The 20,203-nt window shown below is 34.0% G+C and overlaps 1 pseudogene; it reads right to left on the bottom strand.

The window, feature by feature from the left end:
- Nucleotides 1-1,241: 1,241 nt before the first annotated feature.
- Nucleotides 1,242-12,112, bottom strand: LOC133867907 (ankyrin repeat-containing protein At2g01680-like; annotated as a pseudogene).
- Nucleotides 12,113-20,203: the final 8,091 nt, after the last annotated feature.

Genomic DNA, 20,203 nt, shown 5'->3' with positions numbered 1-20,203 from the left:
ACTTGTTTCTGACTTAAGGTTTATGGGGGTCTTGTACCTCTATCCTTGTACTCGCCCTTGGGGCGTTCAGAAATATATGGTAACACATGCTGTCTTGTTCGAAAAAAACAATCAATTCTTCTGAATTTGTCTTTTTGTGGAATTTTTCTCATGTAGTTTCTGATATTAGTTTAAATTTATCCTCATTTTAAAGTTGGAATGCTTTAAAAGTGTCTTGTTGTGGCAATTATCGGGTACATACTTTAGCTAAATGGGCCGCTTCTCATCTTGTATTTGGAAGCATTCTCATAGGATCACTCATTCTTTCTTCCATTTGGATCCAGAGTGAGAAAGATCTCCCCTTGTAACCTATTTTTCTTATTCAATTAGAAAAAAAAAAAAAAAAAAGATCTGCAAGGAATAATATAAATGAGAAATATGCATAAGAAATACACATGTAATTTATATAAATGATAAAGTTTTTTTCAAATTAAATTAAAGATTTATTTTGAAATTTTGTTTATTAAATTTATATATGTTCATGTGATTCTCACATGTATTGTATTTTTAAAATTTAGTGTCCTTTTATAGACTACTAATTAAATGCATTTTGATCGGATAAGTATAAAATCACATGCTCTGTTATCCTATATATTAAAAATGCATGTGCAAATTATATATTATATATAAAAAACATTTAATATAATGGATTGGAAGAATTAATTTCCTCCAACCAGCAAGCCAGCCCTAGGCCAGGCTACCTAAATTGGCTGTAATTTGATCAATAAGTTGCTGCAAAACCTTGTTTACACATATCCTGTTTTTAGTACATAAATCCCCTTGCAATAATGGTCTCGCGTAACTTCAGTAGTTATCCGTTAGCAAACGATATATTATTTGCACATTATTTTTGCAAATACTTTTCATTTGCACCATAATGTGTCAACTTAAATTCAATATCGATAATACACATGAAGATCGTATCTACAAAACATAAGCACAAAATATATACAAATAATACTTCCCTTACCAAAAATAAGTTTCCCCTAATAAGATATATACTTTGATCTTAAAATTTTGACAGCAAGCTCCGATTAATTGATAATGTTTTTAGAGAGTATTGTTTGGTTTTTGTTTGAAAATGTATTATGATGCGACATAAAAGTTTTTATTTTTATTTATTTATTTATTTTTTTAGTGTTTTGTGTTATTTGTTAAAAAGTTTTTATTTTGAAAAATAAAAAAAAAATAACAAAGCGAGAAGAAAAAAAGTGTTATGGATCAACAAAATACAAAATACCCTTTAAGTAGATCGCCAGTGAAGTTTTTACATGTGCATGTACTTCCTCTAGAAAACATAGTACTGGTTCCAAAGGCCAACCATCATGATTCATGACCCTCTCAAACGGAGGAATTATGGGTCTCTGGTAAGGCCGGGGACCTGCTGGCACGTCGAGGCTGAGAGGGGTTAGGGGAATCAGAGGTTCGAGTTTTACAGTAGCTGAACAAATTGCTCAGCCTAGATAGCACTGGCCCAATACAACGGCTCCAAGGAATTGCTTGACGTGCCTCATTGAGCAAGTACTTGTAGGTTGCTGATAGTGATCGATAGAGAGGGAAATATGAAAGCGCGAAGATGCCGACTGGCAGGAAAGAGAGGGCATATAGGAGAATTTTTCTCCAACTTTCCCCTGTACGTAACATGAGCAGGACTGTTGCTGCAAATGATACCATCATCATGGACACGGAGAGGAACAAAAATGTAAAGCCTAGCACCAGCTTATTTGGAAGAGAATTTCTAAAGTCTGCCATTCGAAATGGTGATGTGACATTGAGAGAAATATGACGACTGACGTCAAAGCAAATGAAAGGGATAGTACGTCGGTCACGGTAAACACCACAAAGAAAGGATGTTTTTGGAGGACTGGGAAACCGGTCTGATTATTAGAGCCTCCAGGTTCTGTGTACGCCGCAGCAAAGGCAACGGTGGCGAAAAGAACTGCCACAATGGAGCATCCTTCTGAGGTCCGCTTTAGCCATTCTACGGATGTTTCCCGGAGTACTTTATGTGTTGTAGCAAAGAACCCCTCTGCGGTCTGCTTCTCATTGTTACGATGATCGATTAAATGGGTTGGAAGAAATTCCTTTACGCGCTGCACATGAACACGAGAAAAGGCATAATGATTAATGAGAGCAGTGCTTGCTAACTAGAATTTAAATTGAGAAAACTTTAATTTACTCTTCTCAAACTACCATCTTATTGAAATAATATTTTTCCAAACTTTTAATTGAGTTAATATATTTCTCAAACTATTAAAATATTGTCAATGTACTCCTAAGGCCATAAAAAAATACAAAAATAACCTTACAATTTTTTCCAGTAAAACAAAAATACCTTTATAAATTGAAAAAAAAAATTAATTATTTTTAAAAAATGAAAAATTTTAATTTCTTAAAAAAAAACAATTTTAATTTAAAAAAAAGGTATTTTTCAATTTTTTTTTTAAATTTTTTTGGCCACCCATAGTTTTTATGTATTTTTTTTTGAATTATTATTATTATTTTTATTTTATTAAGGGTATTTTCATCGAGGGAAAACATTAACAATTTTTAATAATTTGGAAAATATTGTCCAAATTAAAATTTGAAAAATATTGTCAAGTGGATGATAGTTTGAGGAGAATATGTGGACTTTACCCTTATAGATTAAAGGATTTGGCTAAGATGATTGTAAATTTGAATTTAAACATTGTATCCGCCATTCACTTTCTTTTGAATTAAATGTTAGTTTGAGTCCACAAGTAATTCATTCATTTATATTAACTTAAATATTTAGAAGAAACGGTGATTTATCCGTGCTTATGTGCCGATATCACTAATAAAAAGAGTACTAGAAAGTAGAAGCCCCAGCTCAAACAAAAGCAACTCCTGTTGCAATTCAAGCGCAGGGCCTGGCATCTTCTCAGGTACATAATCTTTCATTTTTAATTCAACTGTATGCAGTATGGAATTCCCTTCGTTGTCAATTTTTTGAACGAGCTTCTTCATTTCCGCTCTAATAGCTATTAGGTCAAAAATCTCTGACCGGCGGTACTTGATCGCTACATGCAATATGTTCCTGCCCTTGTCATCAATATGCTCCACTGCCTGCGGGTATGTCTTGAGTATTTCTTTAACAACCTCTACACAGCCCGACTTAGTTGCTAAAAACAAAGGAGTTCCTGTTTCCCCTTCCCCTTGACCGAGTGAATTCATGAGGGGCTCTACTTTAGGAGTAGTACTACGATGTCTGTGAAGCCTAGGCTTACTCTGGTCAATTCCAGGATAAGTAGCCGCCCACGAGGTATCTCTTTGTATTAATAACTTGGCAAGCCTGACTGCTGATTTATGTCTTTCCTCTTGCTTTTCAGCTACTGCCGATCTGGCTGAATTACAATGTAAGTTCATGAAGTTGGGAAGTCAGCGATTGTTGCATATAAAGTTTGTTTTTCTCCAAGGGAAAAAAGATAGCAAGCTCTTCTAAACCATCTAAGCAATGATTTTCGTAGCAGAGAATTCATCAGCAATATTTTAAACTTAGTCAAAAAAGTCTTCAGCACTAAATTTCATTTAAAGCCATGTTTGGAAAAGAAAGGGAATTGCTACTTTTCTTTCTTTTTCTTTTTTTTTTTAATTATTTATTATTATTTTTTATATAGCAGGATTTTTATCTGATATATATGGACAACACTAAAGCAAAAATGTATGTGAGCTCAATGGGAAAAGATCCGGTGTGATAAACGAACCAGAAGGTCCAGAACTGAGGATTTGCTCCAGGAATCCCTTTTTAGGCGCCTCACGTCGAAAAGCTCCAGGGTTGCATGATAGGAGCTGAAGACCAGTCATCCCGTCCGCGTCTCGTTCATCAACTAAGTGTTCGAAGCGTTCAACAATTTGGAGGGCCAAATCTGTTTTGCAATTTCAAAACAAACAAAAAAAGTGAGCTTTTAGATTACCAAAAGGAGAAATATGCGAATGGTCGATCGTATGATGTTGTAGGTGGGAGAAGTACTAACCGAAGTGCTGACCAAGGATAGCCATGTGTAGAATTGTAGTTTTATCACTCCTCTGAAGGAAGAGTCGCTTATTAGCTTCAGGATAACTGTACATTCTGTTTACAAGAAAGTCGAACATTTGCTGTTTGCCATGACGGACCGCCTGGAAAAGCACAGTCTCTCCAAGGTGGTTCCGCATGCACAGAAGTCCTGGAGCTTTCTCTAACACCTTGTTTGCCACTTCGATTGATTTGTTGGATATGGCGGCCTCGTGGAGGACTGTGTTTCCGTTGTGGTTTTGGCGGGTCATTTTGTCGAGATGGTGGTCAGGCAAGGCGTCTAGAAGGCTGAGCACCAAGTCGGCTTGTTTACAGTAAGTGGCCGCCTGGAGCACTGTGTCATCGTGTATAGTCAATATGTGCAATGCTCGCTCTTCAACCTCTGCACACAGCAGTTTCACCCTCTCCGAATCCGGTTCTTCTTTCATCAAAGCATCGTACAGCTTCGCATTTAATGTATGGACGTCTCTAACATCATTCTCTCCCGTGGGACACATCGCTTCAACAACAGAGAGAGAGAGAGAGAGAACAAGCTTCGAATGTGGAACTGTAGATAGGTTTCGTGCGTTTTTATATAGATAATAGTTGGAAGCAAAGAGATCCCGCTCATCAAATAAAGGCCAGTACCCTCCATCTATCAATCTCTGTCTCACAAATAGCTTGACGATTCGTGGTCTATCTCACCATCGTTTGAGTATAATTTGAAGGTGATGATGCCTCGCTCCATTGCCAGCTTGCATTCAGAAGAATCGTTTGAGTATAATTTGAAGGTGATGATGCCTCGCTCCATTGCCAGCTTGCATTCAAAAGAAATTGGAATAAGATCGATCCGCTTAGCACAATTAACTGAATAATAATATGAGCATAAGAAAAAAAAAAAAAGGTTAACTCAGATGCTCATTTTTTAGGGAAATGTTCCTTATAACTAACTTTATTCCTGGACTTTTATAATGGGAGCACTTTTGAACTTCATTTACTGAAAAAAAAAAAAAAAAAAAAAAGGTTAACTCAGATGCTCATTTTTTATGAAATGTTCCCTATGACTAACTTTATTCCGGACTTTTATAATGGGAGTATTTTTGAACTTCATTTAATCATGCGCGTCATAGAAGATGTAACGGCGCCCCATCCTAAATTAAAGGGCAAAAATGGATAATTGTAGTTGGTGTTGGTTGTTGTTTTGTTTTTGTTTTTGTTTTTTTTTTTTTTTGAAGTGGTAATATTATCATTAATTATCAATAATTCTATTGCTCAACAAGTACAATACTCTAAATAAAAAAAGTGCATTCCTAGCCTCCAGCCAAACTTTGTCTAACAACTATGACAAGGTTAACTTAGCCATACAATCAGCTGCTGTATTAGCATCCTTTCGAATGTGTATAATATCATTAAAATGTAAGCTATTGAGTCTTATCTTTGTGTCCCTCAATCAATTGGCCGGAACCACTCCAGCATGGTCTTTCCCTTCTCAAAGTCGAGACGACTGTGAGGGAGTTCATATTATCCAGTTCAAACAGTCAAAGAAATAAAAAATAATCCTGTGAGTGTAAAACTGGATGTTCTTTTATCTTAATTTGTGAGCTCTAGGTTACAATGGTGATCTCATGATGCCCTAAATTTATTGACGTCTGAAGTTCAAAAGAATTGGAATAACATGAATCTAGCATATATAACTAACGAATAAAGTCGAACTCCATTAATATAAGCATAAAATAAATGCCAACTGAGATGCTAATTTTTATGGGGAATTTTTATTATCACTGTAACTTTATCCCAGAACTTTAAAGGAATTGGATCCGAGGAACCCACTTTATGGTTTAGATTTTATTTTATTTTAAATTACTTAACATATTTATTGTGTGTCAAGATATACACTATTACATCTTTAAAATCTTTTTAAAACAATAAAATGATTTGAAATGGAAAGAATATTAATTAATCCAAATTTTAAATATGGGAAACAGCTGTCCCAAATTTTATTTCAAGGATGTAATTTCGTCATAGAAAATGTTATTCGATGTACAAGACGTGTATATTTGCCTTCAAGTCTTTCAATCATCATGTACAGGTGATAATGCTTTTGCTTTTCTTCTATTTTTTTAGCAAAAGGTTGAGTGGTCTCAACTTTGCTTAGTTAACCAACAAAATTAAATGGCTCATAGTCAATTCAAGCTGTTCTTGTCGCCCCATGTGGAACGGAATTAGCCCTCATCTTATCTTTCTTTTTTTTTTCTTTTTTTTTTTTTTTTAAAAAAAAGAAGATAAATGCTAAAGATAATAACTAAAGATGAGATAAATGATATAAAATAAAAATAAAAATGAACATATATGTCAGATCGATTGGTCAAGCTTTCTTCTCACATTTTCCGACGATTTTCGGCAAAGCCTTCTAAGCTCTCCAAGGAGTAGCATCACTTGTCTATTTATTTATTTATTTTTTTTTTTTTTTTTATAGTATACATACCCCTTTAAATTATCACTTAATTATTAATATTTTCTTAAAATTATCTATTGTGTCAATATTCATTCTAAACTACTAAACAAATGTCATTGTTCTTTCTATTAACAAAAATAATCTTCATAAAAAGAAAAAGAATTAAATAAATTAAAAAAAAAAAACTCAGGAGTAACTGTACCACCCCAACACTTAAGGTAATGGCCCAACCCTATGGGATAGAGTGGCCGAGCCACTTAAGACCAAGAACGATTGAGTGTGGTTTGTACATATACATATTATTTCTTAAAGAGATTTGAAACAAATTAAGGGTTCGTTTAGGCATGTGATTTTTTTGTATTATATTCTATTATTATTTATTATATTTAACATTGTGAATACCGGAGAAATTTATTTTTAAAATTTATGTTTAGATAAATTAGAGAACTTGATAAAAATTAGAAATAATCGAAAAAATTTAAAGTAGAATTTTAATTCTAAAAAACAACCCAAACATATTTTTTAAAAATAAAAAACTAAATGTTATCCCAACATGCCCGTAGCCTTTACTAAACTATCATCCTATCAAAGACTTCTTCATCTACACTTCCAAAATTACCCCCCAAAACCCGTCATCCAAACTGTCACAAACTTTGTTTCTTGCCCAAATCAGAGGGCACTCTCTCATTCCCAGTGGCCTTTTTAGTTATTTTGGTGAAGTAGTTTGGTAAAAATACACAAAAATAAAACTATTCCTAACAGCTTCATCATGGCTTTTTTATTATAATTAAAAAAGGCCAACCATCATGATTCATGACCCTCTCAAACGGAGGAATTATGGGTCTCTGGTAAGGCCGGGGACCTGCTGGCACATCGAGGCTGAGAGGGGTTAGGGGAATCAGAGGTTCGAGTTTTACAGTAGCTGAACAAATTGCTCAGCCTAGATAGCACTGGCCCAATACAACGGCTCCAAGGAATTGCTTGACGTGCCACATTGAGCAAGTTCTTGTAGGTTGCTGATAGTGATCGATAGAGAGGGAAATATGAAAGCGCGAAGATGCCGACTGGCAGGAAAGAGAGGGCATATAGGAGAATTTTTCTCCAACTTTCCCCTGTACGTAACATGAGCAGGACTGTTGCTGCAAATGATACCATCATCATGGACACGGAGAGGAACAAAAATGTAAAGCCTAGCACCAGCTTATTTGGAAGAGAATTTCTAAAGTCTGCCATTCGAAATGGTGATGTGACGATTGAGAGAAATATGACGACTGACGTCAAAGCAAATGAAAGGGATAGTACGTCGGTCACGGTAAACACCACAAAGAAAGGATGTTTTTGGAGGACTGGGAAACCGGTCTGATTATTAGAGCCTCCAGGTTCTGTGTACGCCGCAGCAAAGGCAACGGTGGCGAAAAGAACTGCCACAATGGAGCATCCTTCTGAGGTCCGCTTTAGCCATTCTATGGATGTTTCCCGGAGTACTTTATGTGTTGTAGCAAAGAACCCCTCTGCGGTCTGCTTCTCATTGTTACGATGATCGATTAAATGGGGTGGAAGGAATTCCTTTACGCGCTGCACATGAACACGAGAAAGGGCATAATGATTAATGAGAGCAGTGCTTGCTAACTAGAATATAAATTGAGAAAACTTTAATTTACTTTTCTCAAACTACCATCTTATTGAAATAATATTTTTCTAAACTTTTAATTGAGTTAATATATTCCTCAAACTATTAAAATATTGTCAATGTACCCCTAAGGCCATAAAAAATACAAAAATATCCTTACAATTTTTTCTAGTAAAACAAAAATACCTTTATAAATTAAAAAAAAAATTAATTATTTTTAAAAAATGAAAAATTTTAATTTCTTAAAAAAAAAAACAATTTTAATTTAAAAAAAGGTATTTTTCAATTTTTTTTTTAAATTTTTTTGGCCACCCATAATTTTTATGTTTTTTTTTTTTGAATTATTATTATTATTTTTATTTTATTAAGGGTATTTTCATCGAGGGAAAACATTAAGAATTTTTAATAATTTGAAAAATATTGTCCAAATTGAAATTTGGAAGATATTGTCAAGTGGATGGTAGTTTGAGAAGAATATGTGGACTTTACCCTTATAGATTAAAGGATTTGGCTCAGATGATTGTAAATTTGAATTTGAACATTGTATCCGCCATTCACTTTCTTTTGAATTAAATGTTAGTTTGAGTCCACAAATAATTCATTCATTTATATTAACTTAAATATTTAGAAGAAACGGTGATTTATCCGTGCTTATGTGCCGATATCACTAATAAAAAGAGTACTAGAAAGTAGAAGCCCCACCTCAAACAAAAGCAACTCCTGTTGCAATTCAAGCGCAGGGCCTGGCATCTTCTCAGGTACATAATCTTTCATTTTTAATTCAACTGTATGCAGTATGGAATTCCCTTCGTTGTCAATTTTTTGAACGAGCTTCTTCATTTCCGCTCTAATAGCTATTAGGTCAAAAATCTCTGACCGGCGGTACTTGATCGCTACATGCAATATGTTCCTGCCCTTGTCATCAATATGCTCCACTGCCTGCGGGTATGTCTTGAGTATTTCTTTAACAACCTCTACACAGCCCGACTTAGTTGCTAAAAACAAAGGAGTTCCTGTTTCCCCTTCCCCTTGACCGAGTGAATTCATGAGGGGCTCTACTTTAGGAGTAGTACTACGATGTCTGTGAAGCCTAGGCTTACTCTGGTCAATTCCAGGATAAGTAGCCGCCCACGAGGTATCTCTTTGTATTAATAACTTGGCAAGCCTGACTGCTGATTTATGTCTTTCCTCTTGCTTTTCAGCTACTGCCGATCTGGCTGAATTACAATGTAAGTTCATGAAGTTGGGAAGTCAGCGATTGTTGCATATAAAGTTTGTTTTTCTCCAAGGGAAAAAAGATAGCAAGCTCTTCTAAACCATCTAAGCAATGATTTTCGTAGCAGAGAATTCATCAGCAATATTTTAAACTTATGCTCCGTTTGTTTCGGCGTAAAATGATTTCTGGAAAATGATTTCGGCATTTTCCGGTGTTTGGTAGGGGCGAAAATAATAGTCAACCGGAAAATGATTTCTGTTTGACCAAAAATGCTTAGTAAATTTCGGAAAATGATTTACGCTTTTTAAAAGCGTAAATCATTTTCCGAAGACGCCAGATACAGTCGATCTATTTTAAACGGCACAGTCGACCTTCACGTTCAAGCAGCCGACCACCATCGAAATATTGTCGGTATCGGAATCCAACATCCGTTAATGTCGCCGGAATCTGGCGACGGAATCCGGCCACCTTCGCCGGAATCCGGTCAGCCAGATTCCGGCGACGAATCTGACCGGAATCCGGCCATCTGGCCGGATCTGGCAAGACCGGCCGGATTCCGGCCATCTGGCCGGATCTGACCAGACCGGCCGGATTCCGGCCAACTGACCGGATCTGGCCAGAAAGGCCGGATTCCGGCCATCTGGCCGGATCTGGCCAGAGAGCCGGACTCCGGCCGGCCCTGGCCAGGGAGGCCGGATCCGGGCCGGCCCTGGCCAGGGAGGCCGGATCCGGGCCGGCCCTGGCCAGGGAGGCCGGATCCGGGCCGGCCCTGGCCAGGGAGGCCGGTTCCCGGCCGGCTGGCCGGACGGATCTGGCCAGATCCGGCCATCCTGACGGGATCCGGCCTCTCTGGCCAGATCCGGCCAGATGGCCGGAATCCGGTCAGATAGCCGGAATCCGGCCTTTTGTGCCGGATTCCGGCCACTTTCGCCGGAATCCGGCTATTCCAGATTCCGACGAAACTGTCCGGATTCCGGCCTTTATCTCGAATTCTAGTTATATTAGCCGGAATCAGGTGAAAATAGTCAGAATCTAGTCGGTCAGTAACAGAATCTCGTCATCGATGATTTTTATATTATTTTACATTAATATTTTTATGTTGCGAATAAAAATTGATTTTTATAAGTTAATATGATTGAATAAAAATATAAAAAAATATTTGCGATTTTCCGTACGCGCCAAACACCGAAAAATGCTTTCAACGGAAAATGGCTTCCTGAAAAATGACTTCCCTGAAATCATTTTACGACGGAAACCATTTTACGTCGAAACAAACGGAGCATTAGTCAAAAAAGTCTTCAGCACTAAATTTCATTTAAAGCCATGTTTGGAAAAGAAAGGGAATTGCTACTTTTCTTTCTTTTTCTTTTTTTTTTTAATTATTTATTATTATTTTTTATATAGCAGGATTTTTATCTGATATATATGGACAACACTAAAGCAAAAATGTATGTGAGCTCAATGGGAAAAGATCCGGTGTGATAAACGAACCAGAAGGTCCAGAACTGAGGATTTGCTCCAGGAATCCCTTTTTAGGCGCCTCACGTCGAAAAGCTCCAGGGTTGCATGATAGGAGCTGAAGACCAGTCATCCCGTCCGCGTCTCGTTCATCAACTAAGTGTTCGAAGCGTTCAACAATTTGGAGGGCCAAATCTGTTTTGCAATTTCAAAACAAACAAAAAAAGTGAGCTTTTAGATTACCAAAAGGAGATATACGCGCATGGTCGATCGTATGATGTTGTAGGTGGGAGAAGTACTAACGGAAGTGCTGACCAAGGATAGCCATGTGTAGAATTGTAGTTTTATCACTCCTCTGAAGGAAGAGTCGCTTATAATCAGCTTCAGGATAGCTGTAAATTCTCTCTATAAGAAAGTCGAACATTTGCTGTTTGCCATGACGGACCGCCTGGAAAAGCACAGTCTCTCCAAGGTGGTTCCGCATGCACAGCAGTCCTGGAGCTTTCTCTAACACCTTGTTTGCCACTTCGATTGATTTGTTGGATATGGCGGCCTCGTGGAGGACTGTGTTTCCGTTGTGGTTTTGGCGGGTCATTTTGTCGAGATGGTGGTTAGGCAAGTCGTCTAGAAGTCTGAGCACCAAGTCGGCTTGTTTACAGTAAGTGGCCGCCTGGAGCACTGTGTCATCGTGTATAGTCAATATGTGCAATCCTTTCTCTTCAACCTCTTCACACAGCTGGTTCACCCTCACCGAATCCGGTTCTTCTTTCATCAAAGCATCGTACAGCTTCGCATTTAATGTATGGACGCCTCTAACATCATTCTCTCCCGTGGGACACATCGCTTCAACAACAGAGAGAGAGAGAGAGAGAACAAGCTTCGAATGTGGAACTGTGGATAGGTTTCGTGCGTTTTTATATAGATAATAGTTGGAAGCAAAGAGATCCCGCTCATCAAATAAAGGCCAGTACCCTCAATCTATTAATCTCTGTCTCACAAATAGCTTGACTATTCGTGGTCTATCTCACCATCGTTTGAGTATAATTTGAAGGTGATGATGCCTCGCTCCATTGCCGGCTTGCATTCAGAAGAAATTGGAATAAGATCGATCCGCTTAGCACAATTAACTGAATAATAATATGAGCATAAGAAAAAAAAAAAGTTAACTCAGATGCTCATTTTTTAGGGAAATGTTCCCTATAACTAACTTTATTCCTGGACTTTTATAATGGGAGCACTTTTGAACTTCATTTACTGAAAAAACAAAAAAAGGTTAACTCAGATGCTCATTTTTTATGAAATGTTCCCTATAACTAACTTTATTCCGGACTTTTATAATGGGAGCATTTTTTAACTTTATTTAATCATGCACGTCATAGAAGATGTGACGGCGCCCCATCCTAAATTAAAGGGCAAAAATGGATAATTGTAGTTGGTGTTGGTTGTTGTTTTGTTTTGTTTTTTGTTTTTTTTTTTTTTTTTGAAGTGGTAATATTATCATTAATTATCAATAATTCTATTGCTCAAGAAGTACAATACTCTAAATAAAAAAAGTGCATTCCTAGCCTCCAGCCAAACTTTGTCTAACAACTATGACAAGGTTAACTTAGCCATACAATAAGTTGCTGTATTAGCATCCTTTCGAATGTGTATAATATCTTTAAAATGTAAGCTATTGAGTCTTATCTTTGTGTCCCTCAATCAATTGGCCGGAACCACTCCAGCATGGTCTTTCCCTTCTCAAAGTCGAGACGACTGTGAGGCAGTTCATATTAGCCAATTCAAACAGTCAAAGAAATAAAAAATAATCCTGTGAGTGTAAAACTGGATGTTCTTTTATCTTAATTTGTGAGCTCTAGGTTACAATGGTGATCTCATGATGCCCCAAATTTATTGACGTCTGAAGTTCAAAAGAATTGGAATAACATGAATCTAGCATATATAACTAACGAATAAAGTCGAACTCCATTAATATAAGCATAAAATAAATGCCAACTGAGATGTTAATTTTTATGGGGAATTTTTATTATCACTGTAACTTTATCCCAGAACTTTAAAGGAATTGGATCCGAGGAACCCACTTTAAGGTTTAGATTTTATTTTATTTTAAATTACTTAACATATTTATTGTGTGTCAAGATATACACTATTACATCTTTAAAATCTTTTTTAAACAATAAAATGATTTGAAATGGAAAGAATATTAATTAATCCAAATTTTAAATATGGGAAACAGCTGTCCCAAATTTTATTTCAAGGATGTAATTTCGTCATAGAAAATGTTATTCGATGTACAAGGCGTGTATATTTGCCTTCGATCAAGTCTTCCAATCATCATGTACAGGTGATAATGCTTTTGCTTTTATTCTATTTTTTTAGCAAAAGGTTGGGTAGTCTCTACTTTGCTTAGTTAACCAACAAAATTAAATGGCTCAGAGCACTCCCAATGGCTTATATATATTTCAATCTAAAATAGCTAATCAAAATCTACTTTATCTAATTTAGCTAATGGGTTTTAAAGGGCACCATACATCCGATTATCTATTCTTAACTCTATTTTTTCTAGATATGGTTTTTTAATTATTTTTTTATTACTTTTTTAATTATTGCATTTTTTTACTATCCTAATTTTTTTTTAAAAAAGGGTCATATTTGTCAACGGTCATTTTATTAAAACGGTCATTTTTATAACGCAAATATTTTAGCGGTTATTTTTCTCATTAGGCCGTTTTTCTAACAATAATATTTTTCAACTCTATGAAAATCAAACCAAACCCAAACTACACAAGATGACGATGAATTCAAAACAAAAAATATAGTATATAAAGAAATCTTCAACAACTTACCTAGAGGTAACATTTAGCATAGACATTAATGTTTTTAAATAATATATTATGACACTTACAAATATAATTAAATCTTATGAATTTCTATTATTTTTTCAGGTGTTACTGAATCATAACAATATGAACTACACATCTCTTTGTCAAATTTCACCCGACAATGACACATGGATCATAAAAGTAAGAATTATAAGGATGTGGGATGCAGTAAACATTGCACAAGGCAATGAGTTGATCAGTCTAGATCTGATCATGTCGGATGAAAATGTAAGTTCACATTAATTTTAAAGTTACTTCATTTAGCATACAACTTGATTAGATGGCCATGTAAATTATTAATTGGATATGTAGTTCTAAATTTTGACATTTCACTTTTTACAGGGAACGCTAATACATTCAAGTATTAGGAATAAATTCGCACAACGTTTTAGGCCTCTTCTCAACGAAGGATGCATTTATGAGATAAAGAATTTTATAGTTGAAGAATATAGAGCACAATATCGTCCAGTGCATCATCAATTTAAAATTCTTTTTATTTTAACGACCTCAGTCTCCAAAATCCATGAAATAAATCAGTCCATACCTCAATATGGATTTGAACTTGCAGACTATGAGACAATAACAAGCCGTTGCAATGCCCACACTTATTTGACAGGTATCGATCATTTCTTTACATTTATTACCAAATTTAGTTTACAAATTTTGCTATAACTAACACAAAATATATAAAATAAAAAATAAAAAAACTATATTCATTGATATATCTTCCATGGATATGCAGATGTTATTGGTAGATTGGAATCGGTTGGAGCAATAAAGGAAGTAAAGTCTAAAGGATGTCCAACCAAAATACGCACAATCCATCTTCTATTGGAAGAGTAAGAAAATATCTGAATTCCAAGTTAAAGACAATAAGCTATTGAACCCATAAAACAAAATTTTATATCACATAAAAATAAAATAATGTGAATGGCAGGAACAAAATTCTACAGATAACTTTGTGGGAGGCTAAAGCATATCAAATAGATGAGGATTTTCATAAGAATACTCCAAGACCAGCCATTGCAATTGTAACTTCGACAATTGTGAAAACTTATAGAGGTAACTATTTATCTTAGTATATTTAATTAAAAAAATTGAGTTCCTACAAATAATTTTAATGAATTCCTCTTTCAAATTTTTGTAGGTCAGTATAACTTATCATCAACAAGCGCAACAAGGATTTACATCAATCTTGATATTCCAGAAGTTGATACAGTTATTGACAAGTAAGAACACTCCATTGTATTATTTTTTTAAAAATTTACATTTTTAATAAAATCTAACATTCATTTATGAATAGGTTGAAGAACGTTGCAATAGTAGAAGTGAATCAAATGAAGATTGAACAACCACCAATAATACCAACTAGAGAACTTGCCTTACACAATAGGAAGACAATTGCAGAGATAAAAGAAATGGAAGGGAACTCTGAAGTGAAGGTATTAATAGATTATAACTATTTAATGCATTTATAAAATATCATGAATACAATATCAATTGTTTAATTTTTTATTAAAAAAAAAATGCAGGAAATATTCTACACATGTTTATGCAAAGTTGAAAGAATAGACAACAAGTATGGCTGGTATTATATTGGTTGTATAACATGCAAGACGAAGGTTAAGTTTAAAGAAGGAATTTTTTGGTGTGAACGTTGTCAAGCGGAACTGAAATTCAGCGTGCCAAGGTAAACAACAAATAATATTTAATTCACACACATATATGTCAAAATATATAGAAATATCTCTTCCTAACAATTTTGGAAATGAAAGCAGGTATAGGATACAAATTGAAGTATCAGATACAACAGATTCAACAAGATTCATTATCTTCGACAAAGACGCTGAACAACTTATAGGCAAAATTGCAAAGGAACTTGCCGATTTGCAAGATGAGGTAACAAATCTCAAATTTTTTAGACCACCATAACAAAATAAAGTCAACAATTCAATAAAAAAAATATATGTCATGTTCTAACCTCTTTTAACAATATGCTATATTTATACAGAATTTGAAAGACAATATCGTGCCAAAAGAAATCGAAGCAATTGTTTCCAGAGAATATGTCTTCCAATTGAAACTCAATGAATATAATTTGAAAAAAGGTTGGGAAAATTATACTGTTTATAGAATCTTTGAAGCGCAAGTTGCAAAAGAAGCTAACATCCATAAGGTAACAATGCATTATATGTTGAATCCTTCAAATTTACACTATATTTACCTACATAATTATATGCAACTTCTAATAAAACTCAATCTCTTATTACAGGAAACTCCAATTGTAAAGATTAGGGGCTCTAGCTCCAAACAAGAAGAGGAATATGACGTTGTTAGCCAAACAATAGAGAACGAACAAATGTTTAGTAAAGATTCTTCCTTGCATTCTTCCCTGCCTATAGAAGACACAGAGTCGGATGATGATTCAATACCTCTCAAGTTTCTTTACAAGCGATTCAAAACTACTAAGAAGAAGACTTATCATTAATTGATTTGCTCCAAAATTAATGTCTACAAATGAACTCCTGTTTATATTTTTATGTGCAGTTTGTATTAATCTACAATATTTATAATATTGACAATATAATATTTGGCTTAATATTTGGTTTATTAATTTTGATTCCTTATTATACCTTTTTAATTATTTGGTTTATGTCAATATTCATCCTAAACTACTAAACAAATAAAAAAACACTCAGGACTCAGGAGTGGCTTAACCACCCCAACACTAAAGATAGTGAAAAATCCAGTAGTTTTACACATGGGATTATTTTTTTATTTCTTTGACTGTTTGAACCGGCTAATATGAACTCCATAATTAGAGTACTATCAAATAATTAACTGTAAAGAGTGGCTGTAAATCTTACGGATTCGACGAAAAAGAATGATAAATAAATAAGAGATGTCGAGGAGCAGCCCATGCCACCAAGCCATACTTCTCATGCAACTATGCGAGAGTGGGGTTGTGTAAACTATATATATATACATGACCCTAGCATAACTAACGAATAAAGTCGAACTCCATTAACATAAGCATAAAATAAAGGCCAATTGAGAGACTAATTTTTATAGGGAATTTTTATTATCACTATAACTTTATCCCATGACTTTTAAGGAATTGGATCCAAGGAACCCACTTGACGGTTTAGATTTTATTTTATTTTAAATTACTTAACATATTTATTGTGTGTCAAGATATAAACGGTTAGATCTTTAAAATCTTATTTAAACAATAAAATGATTTGAAATGGAAAGAATCTTAGTTAATCCAAATTTTAAATATGGGAAACAGCTGTCCCAAATTTTGTTTCAATGATGTAATTTCGTCATAGAAGATGTTATTCGTTGGACAAGGCGTATATATTTGCCTTCAAGTCTTTCAACCATCATGTACAGGTGATAATGCTTTTGCTTATATTCTATTCACGTTTAGAAAAAAGTTGAATGCTTAGTTAACCAAGAAAATTAAAAGGCTCATAGCAATTCAAGCTGTTCTTGTCGCCCCATGTGCAACGGAATTAGCCCTCATCTTATCTTTTTTTTTTAAAAAAAAGATAAATGCTAATTAAAGATAATAACTAAAGATGGGATAAATGGTAAAAAATAATAATAATAATAATAATAATAATAATAATAATAATAATAATAATAATAATAATAATAAAAGAAAAATAAACTTACATAAATGTCAGATCGATTGGTCAAGCTTTCTAAGCTTCTCGCATTTTTGGATGATTTTCGGCAAAGCCTTCTAAGCTTTCCAAGGAATAGCATCACGTGTATTTTATTTATTTATTTAAGTATACATGCCCATTATCACTCAATTGTCAATATTTTCTCAAAATTATTAATTGTGTCAACATTCATCCTAAACTACTAAACAAATGTCATTATCCTACCTAATAAAAATAGTACTCTCAATAAAAAGAAAAAAATAAATAAATAAAAAAACACTCAAAAGTAACTGAACCATCCCAACACCTAAAGGTAGTGGCCCAACCCCATGGTATACATGCATTTGTCTCTTCCTGACACTCCAAATCAATCATGTGGTGAAAATTAATAACTTTAGGCGTTTGATGCAAGTGTTGGTAGCGACTTAGTGATGTTGCCCTCTTAGGATCAGAGGCGCACGCATGAGCGAGTCCCCTGTCTGATATCCCTTCTCGATGTACCTGAACACGTCGTCCCCTCCCATGACTGACGCTAGGAGTCCTCACCATGAAAGGACGCAAACGGAGGACTTCATATTTCTCGCGACACGCCCAGCGTACCAGACTGAGTAAGCGTCCGTTGGGATTTCGTTCATCTTTCCTTATAATGTTTGTCTGCCATGCTGCAGTCCAAAATATAAATTAAAGGAACAAAAAAGAAAATTATTTCAACTAAAGAAAATCTCACACTAACCAAAATCGTACACAAACCGTAATCAAATAATGAATAATTAACAATTTATAAACTACCAAACATGAAGCGAAATATTATGAATATTGTTTTCTTATTATTGTATACATTGTACCTTCAAAATGAAAGGCAATATCAAGTTAACTATAACTCACAAAACATTATACATATTACTAAATTATATAATTATCAGCGTACATATTATGCTTAATTTGTGATATGAAAATTGAATGACGTAAACTAAAAAAAGTATAAACACACGACTTCAAATTATTTAAGAATTTGCACGATTATTGCAAATTATTTTCAAATTAAGCAAAAGAAATCACATGTATTGAATATTTACATTTACTAAATTTAATTCAAGAGAACAATTACATAATATTGTAATGCACAAAATAGTGTAAAACAAAAAGAACCGGATAAAGACCAACAAACAAATAATTATCCATTTTATAAACTAATTTTTTTATTTATTATTTTATTTTATATTTTAATAATAGCCATCATCAAGCACACCCAATCCTTCTTATATATATAATAATAATAATAAAAAAAAAATACACTTATTAAAACATTGATAGACACCGAATATGAATCTATAATATTGTTGGTGTTATACCTATTACATTCCAAAATAATTAAAACCCATATATATAAGAACATTCTGAAAATGACAATGCAAAGAAAAATAAATACAAAATAAGACAAAGTCTTTCAATATGGATCTGCATAAATTGCATTGTGATCAAAGCTTGAAAGGAAGCATCAAATTGAAAATCAGGGAATTTTTTTTTTTAAAAAAAAAAACAAAATAAAGCTTAGATCACCGCAATGTGTAATTGTGATTACAATATTGAATTCAAAAATAAAAAGTTTAAATGCATAATTAGAGAGCCATAAATAGGAAATGTGATTTTATAATGTAAATTTTATCTTGAAATTGATATAAAGTTTGTTCTTAAGTAGAGACTGGCCTCTACAACTTTGCAGAAGAAGAAGCCCAAAGGTCATTAGAAAAAAAAAAAAAAAAACAACAAAAAAAATAAACTGTTAGATTAAAGATAGAAACAAAGTTTGTTTTCACTTTATCTAGTTTTATATAATTTAAGCAAAAGAAAGAAATAGACAGACAAATGCAATGTTTAAACATTTAATTAGTTTAAAAACTTAATAGACAGTTAAGCTTGACATATGGCACCATGAAATAACGTATGGCATTTAAAAACTCAATAGACAGTTATCTTTTTATCCATTATTATCCTTTACCCACCTAATTAAACAGACACTTATTCTTTTTTTTGTGGGACACGTACATAGAAACAGAGATCCTTTTTCTTTTGTCTAATTTTTGCTTCATTTTTCCCTTAGTTGACCGATTCTCCTCCTCTTTTATCTTTTGTTTTTGTTTTCTTTCTATTTTTGAACACCTAATCAATTTACAATTATACACAGATGAATGACAAACACACACATCTATGTATTTTCCACCACACACACCCATCTGACGAACACGCACTCACTTTTACCTTCAGTTACTTTCTCTTACTTATCTTCTCTTTTCCTCTTCTACTTTTCTTTCTTGTCTGCACCTTTCTCTCTTCTATTATTTTCTTCACCGACACACACACACAGCAGGTACCCGAGAGACAGAGATGAGAAAAAGAGAAAGAGGAAAACTTCAAGATTGTTATAGAAGTTCTATATTGCAATTTTCTTGGGGGAGATGTAGAAACATGAGCTTTAATTATATTGTTATAGTCTCATGTGAAATTTAAGACGATAGTAAGTGAGTATCATTTATCTTAGTCTCTTTTTTTGTGTTCCTTTTCATTTTTTTTTTCTCTCCGGTTGTAGATGCTTATTTTTTTGTTACGTAATTTTGATATTTTGTTCTGAAATAAGAACTGCAATTAAACCTCAACAACATTTTTCTGTCGTTCTACAATGTGTTTTCAAAAAAAATAGTAGGAAGAAGATGAACGAATGGTTATGAATTCGCTAGAATAATTGATTTGGTAACAAAGAGAATTACAAAAAATCATATGCAAGAACACAACAAATTACAAATTAAGTAAATAAAAATAAATAATCATATAATCTTGAT

The sequence above is a fragment of the Alnus glutinosa genome, chromosome 5, assembly GCF_958979055.1.
Source record: "Alnus glutinosa chromosome 5, dhAlnGlut1.1, whole genome shotgun sequence".
Classification (NCBI taxonomy): domain Eukaryota; kingdom Viridiplantae; phylum Streptophyta; class Magnoliopsida; order Fagales; family Betulaceae; genus Alnus; species Alnus glutinosa.
This window is presented reverse-complemented; position numbering and strand designations above follow the sequence as displayed.